Genomic DNA, 21660 nt, shown 5'->3' with positions numbered 1-21660 from the left:
TTATTTCAACCGGTGTTATGGTACATGGCATATCGCAAACCATAGCAGGCTGTCTTTCCACATACCTTGGGAGTTTGTGAAAATGAATGCAGTATTCAATGCAATAACCATTGTCTTTGAAGTTTCTTTGAAATGTTTTCACTAACCATAGAGATCCGTATAGTGATGTGATATAAGATCCCAACTGAATACCTGATTTTAGACATTGTGTAATTTGCAAGCATTTGAATTTGAGGTATAAATGTGCACTTTTTACATTAAGGGGGTCATTCTGACCTCGGCGGTAAAAGTCGCTTACCGCCAGCCAGAAGGCCGCCATAACACCGCCGCGGCCGCGGTAAACCGCCACGGTCATTCTGACCCGCAACTGGCAAACCGCCAAAAACCCAACATCTACAAAAGTCCGCCACACCAAAGGTCAGCGGGAAACTGGCGATGACCAAACCTCCACCGTCACGCCAACAGAAATACGCCCATACCATTCCGACCCACAAATCCCTGCAGCGGTCTTTCAACCGCGGTATTCCATTGGCGGTACACACCACATTGGATAATTCAAAATACACACACCTGAGACACATACACACACCACTCCCACACACCCAATTAAATATAAAACACACACCCACATCACCCACAAACCCTTACGACCACAATTGCGAGTGAAGGACAGAGAGAGAGAGCACAGCATAGAGTACACCATCACACAGAGGCAAATCACAACATCACCCACACAATTTCCACGCACAAAACACCATACACCACCACACTCACCACACTCTACAACACATACACCACCCCTCACCTCATCCACACCACCCCATGGCACCCCAAAGACACCCCAGGTTCTCTGACGCAGAACTCAGGGTCATGGTGGAGGAAATAGTTCGTGTAGAGCCCCAGCTCTTCGGGGCACAGGTGCAGCACACCACCATTGCCAGGAAGATGGAGCTATGGAGCAGAATAGTGGACAGGGTCAAAGCTGTGGGACAGCATCCACGCAATCGGGACGACATCAGGAAGCGGTGGAACGACCTACGGGGGAAGGTGCGTTCCATGGTATCAAGGCACAACATTGCGGTGCAGAAGACTGGCGGCGGACCCCCACCTACTCCCTCAGAATTCACAGCATGGGAGGAGGAAGTCTTGCACATCCTGCATCCTGAGGACCTCGCAGGAGTAGGCGGAGGAATGGACTCTGGTAAGTCAAATCTTCACTACTCCATTCCCCCCACCCCACCTGCATGCCAAATCATACCCCCACCCTCACCCCCACCCTCACCCCCACCCCCATCACACCAACTCCTTGAAAATGGCTCACCATCACATCCCACCCATCCCAAAACCTAGCCCTGCGTGCGTCCCCAAAGCATGGACACCCATCCCCAAAGCATGCCCACTGCACACACCCATCACCCCCACAAGCCACCGTCACAAAAGCCCCCACAAGGGAATGCCAGCACTGGGGTACACGGCCACCCACCCATAACACGAAATGCCACACACAGAAGCAATAACCATACTCTTATACCCTTGCAGGACCCGAACGCCACCACACCACCACGGAGGGTCCAGAGATGTCCATCCCACCCCCAGAAGAGGCCCCCAGTGATTACAGCAGCTCTGTCTCCCTGGACCCTGATGACCAGCCCGGCCCATCGGGGACCTCGGGACAGTCGGTTCCCCACAGACAGCCACAGGCTACACCAGACCTAACCCCATTGGGAACACCAGCACAGCTCCCACCCAGCGGGCCCATGCCTCTGTCCCCAGGACACGTCAATCAGCGGTGTGTCCACCACTACAGGGCACCCAGGTTGACCCACCACCCCAACAACAACAGGGACCTGGGGGCAGTGGTAGTGGGCACACCGTCCAGGGGACAGAGGCCCAGGGAAACAGGGGAACTGGGAGGGCTGCTGTGCGACAGGGGGGGGACAGGCCCAGGGAACCGACTCTCCAAGAGGCCCTCTCCTCCATCATGGGAGCATACCACCACTCCCAGGAGACGATGGCTACGGTACTGGCCAGGTTCCAGGAGATCCAGGTCATGCAGGAGCAACAGTACATGGGGTTCAGAGAGGAACTGAGGAACATTAGTTCCGCAATGGGGACCATCGTCGTGGCCCTAAACCAGATAGTCACCACATTGCGGGACCATGTGGCACCACAAAGGGCCCCTGTCACTAGCCTGGACCAGCAACAGCCTACCACCTCCGCCGGCGCTAGTGGACAGGAGGCCCCCACACAACGACAGGCCACCAGAACCCCACCTCCTGCAGAAGAAGAACCACCCGCAAGCGGAACCTGAGATCTCACAAGAAGACAGAGTAGGATGCCAAGACCCCCGCCAGCAAACGATACCCCCTGATGTCATCCCACTGTCCCACATTGTCACCCTGTCCAACCTTAAACTGCCCCTGCTCCATCCTTCCACAGGCATATGGACAATGCACCTGTGCGACTGAGAACTGGACTCTGCCATGGACATTACTCCACCATCACCCATCCCCGTTTTACAATCATGGGCCATATGTACGAACACATTTTCCCATAGACACAGAATGGGCAAAACTGCTTGCTACATCTGGCCCCATGTTCCTTAAATTTAGCACTTTAATTAAATCACTTCTTGCACAAAAAAAATCTGGAGTCTGCTTGTATTTTGAACAAATGTATTAGACATAACGGTGCCAAAATGTTAAGTTTCATTGTGATGACAACATACCACTGTCACACAGCTGTAGTCCATGGGCAAACAAGGCAGAGGTCACGCAGTGGGGCCCACAGCTCTGAAAACGGAAGGGAAAGTCACAACTCAGTTAACAGGAACTGGGGGGGAACTCAGACAGTAGAGAGGAAGGAGACTTTAAGTAAATGTAAAATGGCGTGGTTGATTCGTACCTGTGTGCTACTGAAAATACTGTTGTATCACTGTGTCCCTGTTGTCTGTGTCGTCCCCGTCGTCCTCCTCCTCTTCACTCTCCACAGACTCCACAGCTGCTACAACACCACCATCTGGACCATCCTCCTGCAGGAAAGGCACCTGGCGTCGCAAAGCCAGGTTGTGAAGCATACAGCAGGCCACGATGATATGGCACACCTTCTTTGGTGAGTACATTAGGGATCCCCCTGTCATATGCAGGCACCTAAACCTGGCCTTCAGGAGGCCGAAGGTTCTTTCTATAATCCTCCTAGTTCGCCCATGGGCCTCATTGTAGCTTTCCTCTGCCCTTGTCCTGGGATTCCTCACTGGGGTAAGTAGCCACGACAGGTTGGGGTAACCAGAGTCACCTATTAGCCACACACGGTGTCTCTGTAGCTGTTCCATCACATAAGGGATGCTGCTATTTCGCATGATGTACGCGTCATGCACTGACCCAGGGAACTTGGCATTTACATGGGAGATGTACTGGTCAGCCAAACAGACCACCTGGACATTCATAGAATGATAACTTTTTCTGTTCCTGTACACCTGCTCACTTCCACTGGGGGGAACCAAGGCCACATGAGTCCCATCAATGGCACCAATGATGTTGGGGATATGTCCAAGGGCATAGAAATCACCCTTCACTGTAGCCAAATCGGCCACCTCGGGGAAAACAATGTAGCTCCGCATGTATTTCATCAGGGCAGACAACACTCTGGACAAAACCTTAGAAAACATAGGCTGAGACATCCCAGATGATATGGCCACTGTTGTTTGGAATGATCCACTTGCCAAAAAATGGAGTACTGACAGAACCTGCACCAGAGGGGGAATCCCTGTGGGTTGGCGAATGGGGGACATCAGGTCTGGCTCCAGCTGGGCACACAGTTCCTGTATAGTGGCTCGGTCAAGTCTGTATGTAAGTATGACATGTCTTTCTTCCATTGTCGACAGGTCCACCAGCGGTCTGTACACGGGAGGATTCCTCCATCTCCTCGCAAGTCCCAGCGGACGGTGCCTAGGAAGGACAACATGGAGCACAGAGTCAAGCAACCCACAGGTACGTAACCACAGCTTGCACAGTACACGATTCGCTATGCATTGAAAGGCTTGTATGAGTGGCAATGCAAGGCCTAGGCCTGTGTGACGCCGTAGAAATTCAGCCATGTGGGCCCTTGAAATGGCGGCTGCCTGACCTGTGAAGTGTGACAATGGGATGTGAGGTCAATGCGCTGGCGTGGCACACCGTGGCGCAAAGCAGCATTGGTTAACATTGAACCCTATGGGTATCAGGAGCCAATGACGATGTGCGCCGGCGGTCGCGGTACGCCCCGCCGTGGTACGCACCGCCGCGGGCGTGACCGCCATTTTCTACTTGCTTAATCACTCGAGACCTGATCATCCACAGGAGAGGACCTATACTGCAAGTGCTGCTGTGAACTCGGTCTGGAAGAGACAATGGCTGCTGCGACTGGGGAAAGGGCCCCTGCCTTCACATCTGAGGAATTGGATAAACTTGTTGATGGGGTCCTCCCCCAGTATGCGCTAGTCTACGGTCCGCCAGACCAACAGGTAAGTACACTGGGAGCATGTAGTATGGGCTATGCCTGTGTTGAGTGGGGTGGATGTAAGATGGTGGGGAGGGGAGCGAATGAGGAGTGCAACGCACAACAGATGAGAGCATGTGCCACATGGCAAGGTTGGGGAGGGGGGGCCGCGCACATCGACCATGCAGAAAAGTGATGATATTTCTTTTTCCACCCTGTACATGTCACATAGGTCAGCGCCCATTAGAAGATCGACATTTGGCGTGCCATCGCCAACGACGTCCGTGCCCTGGGGGTCCACAACAGACGGGGCACCCACTGCCGCAAGAGGTGGGAGGACATCCGCCGCGGGAGCAGAAAGACCGCCGAGGCTCTGCTGGGGATGGCCTCCCAACATAGGAGGGGTGCCAGTCGTCAATTGACCTCCCTGATGTCCCGGATCCTGGCGGTGGCCTACCCCGATTTGGATGGGCGCGTGAGGACATCACAGCAGACACAAGGGGGTGAGTATCAGCACATTCCGCTATATTAGCGCACAGTGGAGACGTCTGGGTGGGGGAGGAGGGCTGTGGCTATCTCTAGGCCAGGGCGGTTTCTGTAGGCTAGGCCCCTCCTCCTCTGTAGGGTGCTAAGTACAGCTATCCATGGCCCGGGCTCACCTATGTGTGCATTTGTCATCCATAGACTTGTAGGGCAAGTCACTATAATTGAGTAGTGTACCCAGAGTGCGCGGCGTAGTGCAGGGGGCTTCTGTGTCTGTCCTCTCCGCCAACGGTGCCGCCAATGCATGCACTCAACATGTCTTTCTTTCTTCTCCCCCCCCCTTTTTTTTGGTTTTCCTGTTCATGTGTGCATTAGCATCATCAGGCGGAGGAGAAGTGGCATCGGCGCACGAGGGAGCTGCATCTCACATAGCCCCGGAGGGCCCTGCAACCGACTCGGAGTTAACCAGTGAGACGGAGGGCGAGGGGGGCTCCACAACGGGGACCCGTGGAGACGTCAGCAACACCGACACGTCCTCGGAAGGGAGCTCCCTTGTGGTGGCGGCAACATCCGTTCCCACCGCAACAACAGGTACAGCCGCCACCCAGCGCACCAGCTCTGCCCTCCCAGCAGCCCCTCAGCTTCTGCCCCGTGCCCGCTCGGGCAGGAAGCCGGCCATCTCCTTCGCCCCTGGCACCTCAGGTCCTGCCCCAGTTACCCCTGCTGCCCTCAGTGCGGAGATCATTGACCTCCTCCAGACGTTCATTGTTGGGCAGTCTACCCTTTTGAATGCCATCCAGGGGGTAGAAAGGGAGGTGCATCGGAGCAATGCATACCTGGAGGGCATTCATTCGGGTCAGGCTGCCCATCAGCGATCGTTCAACGCTCTGGCCTCAGCACTGACGGCAGCAATTGTCCCTGTCTCTAGCCTCCCCCTCCAACTTCCTCAACCCAGTCCCACTCCCCTGTTCCTCTGCCTATCCCAGACACACCTACAGACCAGCCTGCACACACCTCAACACCCAAGGGCAGCTCATCCAGACATAAGCACCACAGATCACACAAGCATTCACCCAAGCAACATCCACATTCAGACATGCCAACAGCCACTGCCTCCTCTGTGTCCCCCCCCTCCTCGTCTCCCTCCTCCCTCCCTGTGACGTCTCCACTCACACCTGCATGCACACCACCATCAGCCACTACGTCCATCACCACCACACCCAACGGAACAGTCCGCACACGTGCAGTCACCACCCCCACTGCCATTTACACGTCCCCTGTGTCCTCTCCCAGTGTGTCTGTCACTCCCTCTTCCAAGCCACACAAACGCCGGCAGCCACCCACCCAACAGCCATCCACCTCACCACAGCCTCCAGCACAAGCACCTGCACCCAAAGACAGCACACTTGACTCTCCTACAACCACATCCTCTTCCTCCACTCCCATACCCACTGCACCTACCCTTCCCATTGCTCCTAAAAAGTTGTTCCTCTCCAAAATTAACCTCTTTGCATCACCTGACCCACCCCCTCCATCTCGTAAGAGTCCAAACAGCACCTCAGCCACCACAAGCCCTGCACCTACTAGGACCATCGTTCAGGGCTATAGGGCAGGAACATCGGCCAGCAGCAAGGGGACAGCCAGCCCACCCCCTGGGAAAAGAACCAAAAAAGGGAAGGGCCGGCGCGACAGGCCTGAGACGGCTGCCCCTAAGGACACCACCCTTGCACCGTCACCTGGCCCATCCACAAAGGGAGGCAAGGGCCCCAGAGATTCGGCCAAGGGGGGCAAGGGCAGCAGGGCGGACCAGTCCGGCAGCAGGCGAGCTGCCCAGGAGGGCCCCACCAGCCCCATTTGGGGTGTGACGGAGGACACCCACGGGCCCAGGAGTCCAGCACAGGAGGGCCCCGCAAGCGATAGGTCGGATGGCGACTGAGCGGGAATAATTGCCCAGATCTGGTTCCCTAGGAACACAAGACAAGCACCGCTGAACAGGGCCCCGCCGTGAGAAGCACCGCTGAACAGGGCCCCGCCGTGAGAAGCACCGCTGAACAGGGCCCCGCCGTGAGAAGCACCGCTGAACAGGGCCCGCCAAGAGAAGCACTGCTGAACAGGGCCCGCCGTCTCTGCACCGCTCTGCTGGGCCCTTCCTGTCAAGCAGCGCTCCACTGGGCCCTTCCTGTCAAGCACCGCTCCGCTGGGCCCTTCATCTCAAGCACCGCTCCGCTGGGCCCTTCCTGTCAAGCACCGCTCCGCTGGGCCCTTCATCTCAAGCACCGCTCCGCTGGGCCCCGCCGTCTCTGCACCGCTCCGCTGGGCCCTTCCTGTCAAGCACTGCTCCGCTGGGCCCTTCCTGTCAAGCACCGCTCCGCTGGGCCCTTCATCTCAAGCACCGCTCCGCTGGGCCCCGCCGTCTCTGCACCGCTCCGCTGGGCCCCGCCTGTCAGGCACCGCTCCGCTGGGCCCTTCATCTCAAGCACCGCTCCGCTGGGCCCTTCCTGTCAAGCACCACTCCGCTGGGCCCTTCCTGTCAAGCACCGCTCCGGTGGGCCCCGCCGTCTCTGCACCGCTCCGCTGGGCCCTTCCTGTCAAGCACCGCTCCGCTGGGCCCTTCCTGTCAAGCACCGCTCCGTTGGGCCCTTCATCTCAAGCACCGCTCCGCTGGGCCCCGCCGTCTCTGCACCGCTCCGCTGGGCCCTTCCTGTCAGGCACCGCTCCGCTGGGCCCTTCATCTCAAGCACCGCTCCGCTGGGCCCTTCCAGTCAAGCACCGCTCCGCTGGGCCCTTCCTGTCAAGCACCGCTCCGCTGGGCCCCGCCGTCTCTGCACCGCTCCGCTGGGCCCTTCCTGTCAAGCACCGCTCCGCTGGGCCCTTCCTGTCAAGCACCGCTCCGTTGGGCCCTTCATCTCAAGCACCGCTCCGCTGGGCCCCGCCGTCTCTGCACCGCTCCGCTGGGCCCCTCCTGTCAGGCACCGCTCCGCTGGGCCCTTCATCTCAAACACCGCTCCGCTGGGCCCTTCCTGTCAAGCACCGCTCCGCTGGGCCCTTCCTGTCAAGCACCGCTCCGCTGGGTCCCGCCGTCTCTGCACCGCTCCGCTGGGCCCTTCCTGTCAAGCACCGCTCCGCTGGGCCCTTCCTGTCAAGCACCGCTCCGCTGGGCCCTTCATCTCAAGCACCGCTCCGCTGGGCCCCGCCGTCTCTGCACCGCTCCGCTGGGCCCCTCCTGTCAGGCACCGCTCCGCTGGGCCCTTCATCTCAAGCACCGCTGGCCCATTGGCAGGGCCGGATCTGTGTCGGGCAGGGCTTCACGAAGCACTCTGGGCACCATGCCTCCTCCATAACCAGTGGAGTCTGTAATCCACCTGATGGACTGTGGCTTTGCACTCCCCAGGATGGTACAGTGGGCATGGAGGCCCCTCGTGGATATGGCGTTGTGGACTCATGAGGCTGAGGTGCCCCCCTTCCCTTCCCCCTGAGGTGCCTGTGGTTTTATTATCTGATGCCCCAGCAGTGTTCTCTCCAATGGAATCGGGTCTCGTGTGTGGGCTTTGCCCATGTGTTTATGCACATTGGCCCACGAACAATGGCATGTAGCCAATATGTGCCGGACTTTTGGACTATGTATACATTGTTCATGTTGTGATTTATTTATTTTATAAATTTCATATTTCACTTAAGTTCAAATATGCTTTAATATACTTCTATTTTAATGATCATTTTATTTTGTCTTTGAATTATTCCGGGGGGTTTGGGGGGTGTAACTCAGACTTGTTGCTCTGCATTGGTGTGTGGGGATTTGGGGGTGGGGGGGTGTCGCGTATGTGTGTGCCCGTAATCTTTTCTCCTCCCCCCTCCCCTGTGTCGTAGGTGCAGTACTCACCGTTGTCTCCTGTGGCGGCGTTCGTGTTCCTGGTAGAGGAGCAGGTAGACAATCGCTGGTAGGATGTTTAATTCGGGTTCCATGCTGTCCAGATTCCTCGTGGAGTGTATAGAGGTGAGCGTTTTCCCAGTCGTGGTCTGTTTCCGCCGTGTTTTTATCGGCGGGGCTCCCGCCCCGGAAAAGGTGGCGGATTGGTGGGTCGTGATAGGGTGGGCGGTACATTGTCTGCCGCCTGTCTGTTGGCGGTGACCGCCGCGCTGTTTGTTTGCCCCGCCGTGGCGGTCGGAGTGTTAAAGTGGCGGCCTGTGTTGGCGGTTCCCGCCAGGGTCAGAATTCCATTTTTTTTACCGCCTGCCTGTTGGCGGGTTGGCCGCCGCTTTAACACCGACCGCCAGGGTTGGAATGACCCCCTAAATCTTTAATATATAGCTGAAAGAGTGTTTCAAAATCATTAGTTGCTATAAAATGTGATAGTAAGGGTAACAATTACATTGTTTTAGGTTTTCCTATCACTTATGTCTATAGGTTAAACACATTATTTTGTAAAAAAAAAAAAAAAAAAAACAGTTAAATATTTAAGGACTACTAACTTGTGTTAGACCTGTCAACGTTAGGGTGGTTTTCCCCCAAGCTTTTTGCCTTCGCCCTTCCTGTTTTGCTGAATTTGTTTTTGTTGGCCTTAGGAATACATGCACTTTACCACTGCTGACAAGTGTTTAACTGCTTGTGCTCACTCCCTTAAACATATTAAAACTGGTTTACACATGTTTGGCCTATTTAACTTACTTACAAGTCCCTAGTAAAGTTGTATACTGTAAGAATTTGGGTTACTGGTTGGGGGAGAGATACCCTACTCAAGCAAAAAGCACAGTCCTTTTCAGGCTCAAGCCACAAGCAAACCCTGAATGAACCTGTGCACAACAGAGCAGTCAGGCAATATGTAAAGTATTTATGCAGCACTTAAAACAGTGATGAAGTGAAAACTCAACAGAAGAAAATTCCCAAACCACTTTAGAAAAGTAGAGTAAATTGTAATAAATAGATCAAGACCAAAACATCAAAAATCCAATAAGTAAAACCAGTGACATGCAGTTTTGAAAATTTCAGTGAAAATAGTGTGAAACAAACAAAGCCCATACTGTGGTTATCTGAACGCATTAGACCGGGACAAAGTCACAAGTTCAGACTGACAGCGATGGAGAATGGGACGGCTAAACAAAAGTACCTCAAATCCTGGTTGCGAAGTGTTGCGGAGTCCAGTGTTGAGGATACATTGCGCAGCTGAGGCAATGTAATTTCTGGGCAAGGAGATACAGTGGCTGACATCGATTCCGGAGAGCTGCGAGATGCGAGGCGATGTCATAGTGTGGCAATCTGTCACATAGCAGCGGTTCTGAAGGCTACGTTGGCAGAGGCAATGTCCTTGTGTGGAGATGCATCACACAGCAGCGGTTCCAATGGGGTGCCATGAGCGAGAAGGTGTGCTTGCATGAGATGCATTGTGCAGCAGCGGGTCCAGTGGGCTGCATTGAGCGAGGTGATGCCCTTCCTTGGGGGAAGTCAGTGGAGCAGAGGCAACGCGTTAGTTCCAAATGCAATGTGCCGAACAGCAGAGGCGTAGCACCAGATTTGCAGGAGCTACGCAGCGCTACAGAAGAAATGCATTGATTCTCCTGGATCTACAGATGGGCTGGCAGAGCACCTTTAGGCCCACCTGCAAGGGTCCAGGGCTGGGGTGGCACCATTTAGGAGGGTAGGAGTCTCAGATGGCAGGGTCTAGGCACTGGGTTCAAAGTTGTTGGAAGCCTCTTCTGTCCCAGAGGCTTCTGATCAGGAGGCCAGCCAACTAGCCCTTGGAGTCACTCTTGGGTCCTGTGTTCAGAGATGCAGGGCTAGTCCTTCTCATCGAGGCAGGAGGGCAGCAGTATGTGCAGCAGGGCAGGAGTCCTCCAGATCAGCAGTCCAGCAGAGTGGCAGTCCTTTCAGCACCACAGAAGTCCTTCTTCCTGCCACAGTCTACAGGTTCAAAAGGGTACTGAGGAGTTAGGTCCAAGTATCAAGTATTTATTCCTGGTGCCCATTTTGAAGTGGAGGATGCGTCCAGAGGTTTCCACCACCCAGAGTGCTTGGAATTCTCTGCTTTCCTGCCCTGGCCCAGGACTGCCTGGGGTCACAATGTACCAGTGGCAAACCTCTTTGTCAAAGTGCTCAGGAAGGACTTTGTGATATGCAAGTTTGGTAGGTGATAGCTTCTCCTCCTCGTTAACTCAGAGTGGCCCATAAAAGCAAAACACCTGTCTTCTCTTTGTCTCACTGTCAGGGAGCAATACACAAAGACCAGCTGCCATCTATACCTAATGATGTGACCCAGGATCAGGCTGCAGGCACCAAATGATTAGGAAAAGAAAATGCCAAGCCAGCTATCTAAAAGTAGTATTTTCAGAATTGTGGTTATAAATCTGACTTTACCATTAAAGAGGTTTTTAATTGCAATTCTTTAGGCACTAAACTCACACTATCTACCTGTTCCCAATTGGAAGTTACAGCTTATTGAATGTAACAAGGAAATCCAAAGTTATCCTACGGGACAGGTCGACCTTGCAATAGTGAAAAACACATTTATGAGTTTTTCGCTACCAGGACATATAAAACTTTAAAGTATATGTCCAACTTTTTAATACACTGCATTCTGCCCTCTGGCTGTTCAGGACCTATCATAATTATATGTATTAAAAAGGAAGGTTTGTGCTTGCCAAAAGGTTTATTTGGCCAAGTCGGCATGGCAGTTTAAAAACTGCATACAAAGACTGCAATGGCAGGCCTGAGACAAGTTTAAAGGGATACTTAATTGAGTCTCACCACCAGTACTGCTGGCACACTAGTATCATTTAATTTACAGGCCCTGGGTATACGTAGTACCACCTCCTGGGGACTTACAATTAAATTGATTAGGCCAATTGAAAATTTTCTGTGTACATAGTCAGTACAAGAATGTATTAAAGAGAAAACAAATGTAACACTTTTCTAGATTGTTTTAAGTGTGATAGATGGAGAATTAATATAAAAAAATACTATGCATTGTTACATGGTCAAGGACAGGGATCTAGACAATTTGTAACTGCACACACACACATATACATAAATAATATATGTACTTGAGTATCCCAAGGAGAAAGGCTGCTGAAACTGCTCAAAGTACAAATAAATAGTAGATCCTTACCTGTCATCTGGTATATGGCATGAGATCTGAGCCAGATTTATGACAGCATGAAATAGCGACTCACAATTTGCAATCAATTGCGACTCCCAAATTGCCAGTCACTATTCCCAATGTGCACATGATGTTGCCCCCCAAATTGCATCTCTCAATCGAGTTGCATCGCTATTACTAACCTCGCAATTTGCGAGTGGGTAACTGCTTGCAAATTGTGACTGCTGTCACAATTTGTGACTGCAGTCGCAAATAGCAGCCACATCTTTGAAACAATGCCCAAACACTTCCTGGAATACTGTCAGGACCCCTAAACAGGAAGTAGTGGCCCAGGATACTCCTCCACAGGAGCCACAGCACATGTTTGTTACCTGCAGCACAGACACACACAGTTGCCTAGCTTGGATTAACACACTATAATGGCTAGCCAAAAGAGAGAGAAGGCAGCGGGGGGAACTTAAGTTCTCGGAGAGGGAATTGGACAGCCTCACTGAAGAATGCTGCACCCACCATGAGGAGCTACTTGGTCAGCTGTCTCAGAGTCTGACAAACGTAGGATGTGGAGGGACATGCAGAGAAGAATATATGCCCTGGGCGTGGCAGAGAGGTCGATAGATGAAATAAAGAAAAGGTGGTACGACCTGCGCTCCCATGCCAAGGAGAAGGTTGCTGCATGGCTGCAAGATGGCCAGGGAACTTGAGGTGGACCATCCAATGTCCCCCCCTCATCTGCGGATGCGATGGTGGAAAATATTTTGGAGCCGGAAGCAGTGTGAGGCTTTGGTTCCCTTGACACCTCTGCACTCCCACCAACCACTGGTAAAAGCAATATTTCTATTACTCCAACATTGCTCCCAAAAGTCTGCTGGCCACAAGCATGCAACACACCCTCCCCCATATATGCCTGGATGGTTTCTGTAGAAGAGCATAGTTTCACAACTTGTGCATTATGGGACATGTAGTCCTGTACATAAATAGTGCTGTGAATGTCAGACACTACTTGAATAAAGTACAAACAATTGAACAAACAATGAGTCAGTGTTTTACACATACATTTTAGTTTGTTTTCTTATTTACCACATAGAAACACCTGGTGAACCACAGGAAGGGGAGGATGATGAGGGCGAGGCCCTGGAGCAGTCACACATGGAGGAGGGGCAGGGTGATATGCCCCTGAGTCTGACAGGAATCTTACAGGTCCAAGCCAGTGCTGCCTTCAGCTCACCACACTCAGCTGTACTTGAGAGTCCGGCATCCAACCACTCCGCAAAGCATCCATGTGACCAGGGTCTGATGGCTGCCCCGACTTAACAGGCTCAAAGGCGCCAGGGCTCTTTCTCCCAGACAGGATCCAACAACCAAGCAGGGTTTGATGGACTAGAACAGGCCATGATGCAAGTTCATTACCTGCAACAAAAACAGATACACATGATCAACTGTAAACTCACATAGGGTTTCGGCAAGTTCATACAGCAGATGTCTGCAAAACAGGCACACCTAGATGCCAAATTTGATGCCCTTACAGGTGCAATTGGCCAAGTCTGCATGCTGATGGCACAGGACAGACGCCAGGTGAGGTACTTAGAGCACAGCCGATCCACAAGATTAGATGCAATGACCAGGGCAATTGGTAAGCTGGCCCAGGCTACCACCTACACACCAGATGCACACTGGCCCCACAGGTCGAGATGGGCCACTGCAGTTGAATGTAGCTAGAGGCCTGCAACAAATCACCGCAGCTGTGGAGGCATTCCAGACAGACACCATTGTCAGTGGGGCAACAGGTGACGCACCAGACAGCGAGGTTCCCAGTCTGAGTAGTGTGTCTGCTGCAGACATGTGTCCTGTGTAGGAGCAGGAGCCGGCAAACTGCCCCTTCAACAGGGAGCACCCCACATGCCAGACGGAGATCATGGAAGTGACTGTACACCGACAGTGATCCTGTGTTTTGTTTTCCATTTTTGTTTCCTGGTGGTGAATTAACCGCACAACATGTGCAATGCAATTACACATTTCATATCTGATGAACAGGGTGTCCATCCTTGTTATTGAATACCCTGATATTAAAGGGTTGCCTATTTTGTCGAAACTAAATAGTTGTTCTGTCTTTCATGGAGGCAATTGGATACATGCGCAAAATAATGTCTTGCTATGTGGTCCCTGTGCCTTTCCCCCTCTGCTGCTCTGCTTTCCTCGACCAGCTTCTTGGGCAGTTAGAACAGGGTCATCATCCCCAGAGTCGGAACCAGATACTTCTATGTGTAAGCCTCACCTGCATGCAATGTTGTGCAGGATAGTACAGGTTGCTGCTATCTTGCACACAGTTTCTGGAGCATACTGCAGTGCTCCCCCACTCTTGTGTAGGCACCGCAAGCGTGATTTAAGGAGGCCAAAGGTACGTTCTACCACAGACCTGGTGCACCTGTGTGCCGTGTTTTAGAGCCTTCCATGGGGATAGTTGGGAGACAAGTAAAGTGTCAGGATCCATGGCCGCAGGGTATCCGCACTACCACCTATTGAGACAGATATGAGGGTGAGTAACATACAGGCAAATGATTCTGCCACAAGTGGTTACTGTGAACCATCCCTTCAATTACCTAGTAGGAATCCTCCATCAAAATCCCCTCTTTCGAGTCGCTGGTATATGTCACTGTGCCTGAATATATAGGAGTCATGTGTGATCCCTGGATACTTGGCTACAAGGACTTTGAGGAAGTCCTGTGTATTGTATATGTTCATGGACTGTGTGTTTTTACAGTTCTGGAATATGTATTCCAGGCGGGATGAGGGACATATGGGCACATATGACCTGCGGGAATCTGGCTATCCGGTAGAAGTGTGTTTTTGCATTTTGCATTTCTAAAGCATTCCTGGTCAGGTAAATGTGATGATGTATGTGGTGGAGTATGACGTCAAAGACATTGTTCAGTAAATGCAATAGCGCACTCTGCAACACCCCTCCAGCCACTGCAATGACATGTTGGTAGCTACCACTGGCCTATAGGTGGAGGGAGCACAAGACCTGGACAAGGGTGGGGATTGTATTGCTGCACTCAAGGTGTCTCCAGGATCACATTGCTACTCAGCCTGTATTGCTCACAAATTGCCTCTTCTGTCTTCTCAAAAAGGGTCAGTCTGACCTTGAATATCCTCACCTGCCTCTGCCTCCTCTGGTCAGCCAATATCCACCTCCTTCTCACAATCAGGTACAGGGGAGCCATTGTGAAAAGTCAATCATACATTCTGGGCTTGTTTTTATGGGTTGGTCCCAGCTAACACCTGCTTTAAATTGGTGTTAAATTGCGTGTGCAATGGGCCATTTTGTGACTACTTGCAATTTGTGACTCATTTCTACATGCAGTTTTGTGACTCGCAATTAGGGATTCTCTAATTGCGGGTCTCAAACTCTGGTCGCTATTTTTTGTTACTCATAATTCACTCGCAATGCAATTTCGGCTTTGCAAATGCTTGTTGTACATTGTGTACGGCCATTTTTGCATTTGCAAAGCCGATTGCGACCAATTTGCGAGTCACAAAACGGTTGTAAATTGGACCCTATGTGCTGTATCATGTGTGGATTACCCTTACCCAGCTGTATCCTCAAGATATCATAGAACTGTGATAACTGTTTTCTGTGTTAAAATCCTAAATAAACAATTACAACAACAAACAAAAAAAGATAGTGGATAGCACTTAATGAAAAGCATCTCAAAGTTAGGTGAAGTTAAGGCAAAACTGAGACAGAAAGATGGTTAGATAGGGATATGTAAATTGATGTAAGCAAGAAGACCTACATGGTAGTTGATAACAAAGGGGACAGGACCCAGGCCAGGTACCCTAAGGAGTCATAACACTAACACACACTCATATACCCACGCACACAAATGAACCTTGCAGCTATATGGCAGTCTGTAATGATAAAATAATAAACCAAAAATGACCATCATGTATCACAGTGCATGCACATGCATGGATCACATCATGTCAACACATGCACTTCACTTGCGTCACAATCAGATCCGCAGCTATATATTTTAATAGAAAATCCATTCCATGATTGACGGTATTGGTTACTCATGTGTTTTGACGATTGACAACATGCTTTGAAAAAGCAAAGAGCTCTGTCTTATAGTGCAGTTCATTGTTTTGTTCACTGCTGAATGCATGATAGTATCAGTGAATCACACAAAGTATGCATCCTGAGGCAATCACACTCCAGACTCCATTGCTTTGTGCAAAAGGACATTTATTGGGTCAGAATTGCATAAACATTGCAACATGCAACCAAACAACATTTCTGATAACATTAAACATATTGAATGGGTTCTCTCCATGTCCACCCCATCATTCTCTCACCATAATGCCTCACCCATTCCTTACATCTTACACCCAATCACTCCCTTCCAACCCCAACATCTTCTTCAATTCATTTACCATACATCTTCCAAACCTGGCCTCCTTCTCCTGCTCCCAGTCATCCTACCCAAACATTTTCCTTCACCTTTACTCCTTTATTCATCCCACCGAGGGATGCATCTGTCCAGATCTGACTCTCCACCCCCCCCAACTACCACAACCCAGGAAAAACTTGGAGGGTGTTTTAGTCCCCCACCCCTGACTACTGCAACACTTTCACTCACGATCATTCTTACCACACCAAACACGTTCATTCTAAAAAAAAAAACTGCAAATCCCTAAGCTCCAGCATATAGTAAACATAAACCAGGTTGGAAAGATGCACCCCATCAGAACAGAAAAGCTCCCCATCTTCTTACTTTATGCCTCCATGTGAAACCACCATAATGCATTTCTCCAAACAAAAAACCCTCATCGCTCTTTTAAGTTTCCTATGGGCCTTGTCAATAGACGCATGCTTGACTGCTCCCCTCCATTTCCTACGAGTTCAAATTCCGTCCATACCAAACAGGTCCCCGCCATGTTGTGTATCAATACTTCCAAGTCCCTCTGCATGTGTTGCGTTAGTGTCAGTCCTGACAATTGAACCAAATGGTTCTCTCCCAAGTGTAACACCAGCATATCCGGGCAATGCCATATTGGCACCATGGTAACTAGAAACAGCAGTAGGCTGCCCCATCGCATCACACTCTCCCACCACCCCATAGCACCTCTCACCTCCTGCTAGGCAATCCAAGGTTCTGTCCGTATATCTGTTGCACCACATACACGGCTGCCTAATGGATGAACAAATGCCCCACAATCCACATCACTGCCTTATGACTCATTGGGTCCTTCACGCACCACATGGGGAAAAGAGTATAATAGCATTCCACTTCACAAAAATGCATGTCCCTGCCAAAAAAACTCCCATACCACACACCCCTCACTCAATTCCACACATACCATTCACAGCACCTCGATTTCCACCTCCTGATCCTGTGAATCTGAGTCGCACTCAACCCCAAATGGGCAGCTGCTGTTGGTGCCCCAATACGGAACGAGTGAGTACCACAATTGGCAGGATTACACCCTAAAGTCGCCAAATCCTTGTGCAGGACTGTCAAGAGCTGAAAGCCGTGACCCTGTTTCCACCCCTGTTACAAAACACAACCTCCTGCCGGTGACCCAGCCAATTCTGACACCTGCACCCCTTACTCACCGGACACGGGAGCACACATCCACCTTTGTTCAGTCATATCCACCTTCCCTTCCCTGCTTGATCTGTTTTGGATTTCTGTAACCAGATGCCCACACGCCCAAGTTCCAAACAGACTTCATCATGCCATTTCCCACCCTCACTAATTACCCCCAGTAACTCAGACACCCTAAACGGCCCTAAAAACATCCATATGATGCACAAATAATGCCACTTCAATGCCACTTCAAAGTCATCATAACAGCAATCACCAAGCGTCATAAAATCTCACTCAGCAGATCAAATGTAACGGCTTCCTGCAACACCCTTCCTTTCGCACCTCTCTCCCTACCCCAACCCATGAGCATCCTAGCCAAAATCTCATCCCCTGCTGGGTCAAAACCCCAATATAGTTTGCCAAAGAAAGACAAACCGGCCAGCTTGCCTGCAAATATCGTGGGTGACAATTCTTTATCAATCAAGGCGAAAAGAAAAAGCATTACCCTTCTTTCCCTGTCACTGTGGTCCTGCGTCAAAGGCCTCCCTGATCTCCCGTCAAATGCCTAGAATTTGCTCAATGAAAGCTGATAACGTCTCCTAGTAGATTCCGCTAGAGACATCTACACCAGCCTTAGCACACTCATGCCCCTAATTCACAGACTTCTGTAGAGACCGGTGTCTTGTCCTTCTCTGCTCCTGGTGCCAGACTGCAAAAGCAGTGCCACTGTGAACGAGACAACAAATGAGCTGTAGCATTGTTCACTTCTGGCACATGACTAGCCTTGCAGACAATATTCTTTTGCAGGCATAACAACATGAAATGACATAACAACCTCAGCACTCCCAAATCCCGAGACCTCTGTCATGTTGTCAACGTCAAACATCAATGTCCTGTTTGTCAACTAATCTTTACTCCGTCCTCGCTGTAACCAATGAGTTGGCCAACTCTCCACACACCATCATCCATCCCAAAATAAAACAAATCCATGAGCTCCAGCCGCATCTGAAAACATTTACACCTGCCATACTGTAGTAGGTTCCTTGGGGAGTCCCTACTTTAGATGTCTTTGTCACTATAGATGTAGCTCAGTCAGCTGTCCAGTTGCACCAAGGTAATTTATTTAACTTTCCAATCCTAACACAATTTTCTTAGGGTTATTTGTGTTTTTTGCAAGAAAAGCACTATAAATTGTCTTTCGTTTGCATCTCTTTTGCTCAACTTCTCTTTTAGTCTTTCAAGGGTCTTTGTCAGTCGTCATTCATGGATATGTTTCTCTTGCTTCTTTTTCGGGACCTTCTCCATCTTCGTTAGGACTCTGTAACCATGTACATGTGAACAAGAGAATGGAGAAACAAGTTTTGGATAAGTGGGTTGTTTTCCTTCATATATGGTTTCTAAATGCATGCACTAAGAAAAATCAAGAAAAAAACGAAAAGAAGAGGGGGTCCAAGGGTGGTGTGGGAAAGAGTCTTGCAGGCACCTGTGAGGTGTCAAGGACACGGTGGCAGAACCCGGAATAGCATGCACCCAGTATCAACTTACTACGGTGTACAGGTCAGATTACTCTGTGTGTCCCACTCCTTGTGACCAGTGCCTTCCTCCCAAGTCCCGCGCATCTTGCCCAGCCTTCCTCCGCAATGGTGATAATGAGTCCCGCAAGCAGGATCGTGCCGGGTCTGTGGTCCTCTCTTTGCGGCTTCCTTCTCTTTTCCGGCTCTTCCCGATGGTTCCTGGGTGTCGTCAGCTCCATGGTGATGGGCTCGCCCTTCTCCCATCTTCCTCGCGCTGTTCTTCACCTTGCCTCTTTCCGCTGTCGCTCGCCTTCTCTCTTGACTGCCCGATGACTTCTGTCTCTCCCTGGTCTGCTTTTCTGTACCTCCGTCCCAGGCTTCCTTCTCCATGCGTCTCCTCCCCTGTGACGTTGTCGCGCACTCCTGGCTTCGTCAGCATCTCTCTATCTCTCCGTAGAGCACCGGGGCACTGATCTGACGGCCCAGGGTTTCTGGTGTCTACGACTCTGACCGCAGGGGCTGACGCCCTGTTACACATACCATTCCTTCCTCTTGAAGCCATATCAACACATCATGGAATGCAGCAAGAAAAGAGTGCCACACCCCCATGTCCACCTTCACTGACATGGAAATCTGTATCCTGTGATAGAAAGGTGGCACCAGACATATCCATGCCCAATTGTCTGCAAAACGTTCATCCTCCTGCACCACTCTGCAAGCAAAGTTCAAGAAACGCAACAATTTTTTAACCTTCCGAAGCTCCAAACATCTTTCACCCATCACTTCTTCCTAAAAACTCTGCATCTCCTGCACCATCCCTCGCAGTAATCTGTCAATCATGTTAACAGTGTCCAGATCAATACCCAAAAATGTCAACAACTCACTGAGGCCTTCAGTCTTCTCTGGTGCCAGGGGCACCCCACATGTGTCTGCCATGTTCTCAAATTGTCTCAAAGCTCTATGGCACTCCCCTGACTCTGCCCTCCCCACAAACAAGTAATCATACAAGTAGTGTGATACCTCCCTATGCTCAGTCAACTTCGTAAAGACTCATTGCAAAAATAGCTGACCACTTCTAAAAAAAAAACAAGAACCAGCACACCCCATTGGCAAAACTCTGTCCACATAAATTGGTCCCTCAAATTGCATGCTCAGTAAGAGAAAATCCTAAAAACTTAATGTCAACTTAATGTCACATTTTGCCAGCTGTGCCCCCGGTCCACAGTGTCTAACAAACCTAATTGCATAATCTATTGAGGCATAGACCACCCTAGTGTCTTCCATAGCTATGAAGTCATTGATTGATGAACCTTTGGGCCAGGACAAATAATGAAGCAATCTGTATTCCCCTTCCTGCTTCTTTGTTACCATACCCAATGGACATATGATCAAGTCAGCCAAAGGCCAATCGTGAAATGGGCCCACAATCCTGCCTTCCTTAACCTCCTTCTCCAATTTTGCTGCCACAACTTCCTTGGCTGACCACAAACTGTCAGCTCAACTACGACCTATTGGACCTTCATAACCTACCCGGAAACCCTCTTGAAAACTCCATTCCAATCTCACTGCTGTCTATCTGTCTGGGTTTAGTATCTGGTATAGTACCAACCACGGCATTTAGGCATCCAACATAATTAGAGTAGGGCTTTGGACCAGCAGAGCCCTACTGTCCTCTACCCCTACCAACCTTCTACTGTTCAGAGGTGCTAGCTTATGAAAAGCATTGTGTAGTGGGATGTCGGCCCCCACATTTGGAGCACTCATGCTTAATCTTGCAAGGGTTTCTTGAGCAAAATCCTATGTTAAAATTCCAGCATGCACCTGACATACCCCCAGTAGCGGAATTCCTTGAAACAAATCCCACCCCCGTTGAGCCGGACACTGCTGAAAGGAATTGTAAGTAATGGTCAGGCGACTGGCCGTATGGGTCGAGGCCATAGATTTGGTAGAAGACATCGACTGCATCCAAAGCTCCTAGTTCACATCTCCACAGGGCTTGTCAGGAGTCATGTTAAACCTGGCTCGGAATTCCTCATTGTAACTGAGCAAGCAAACCCCCTGAAGTGCATTTGGGCTTTCCTGATGATATCCATATATTTGAAAAAAGCAATCACTCTATCTGGGTATTTCTCACAGTAAATGCTGGCATAAAAAAATGCTGACGTCGAGTTCACCTTGGTAATGGGAACCCTGGGCCTTCTTGCTAACTCCCATTCATCCTCTTTTGGCCCTTCTTTAGCCTGAAAGTCCCTGTATAAAAGTTAAAATGTCCACATATTCGTGTTTCCATATCCTGTTCTTCGTTTTGTCCCATAAGGGAGATCCCAGTGGCATTGCCAAACTCATATAGGGCAATTCTTCCTCTGCCGACCCCCTCCTTGGTCTCCATACTCTCACCTTCCCTTGTCCTTTGAGAGTCCTTCTGGACGCCCGCGCTCTCTTCCACTTTTTTGGCACCAGCCTCCTTTGAAGGCTCCCCCGCCATCACCCCATCCCCCACTCCTA

The sequence above is a fragment of the Pleurodeles waltl genome, chromosome 7, assembly GCF_031143425.1.
Source record: "Pleurodeles waltl isolate 20211129_DDA chromosome 7, aPleWal1.hap1.20221129, whole genome shotgun sequence".
In the NCBI taxonomy this organism is placed as follows: domain Eukaryota; kingdom Metazoa; phylum Chordata; class Amphibia; order Caudata; family Salamandridae; genus Pleurodeles; species Pleurodeles waltl.
This window is presented reverse-complemented; position numbering follows the sequence as displayed.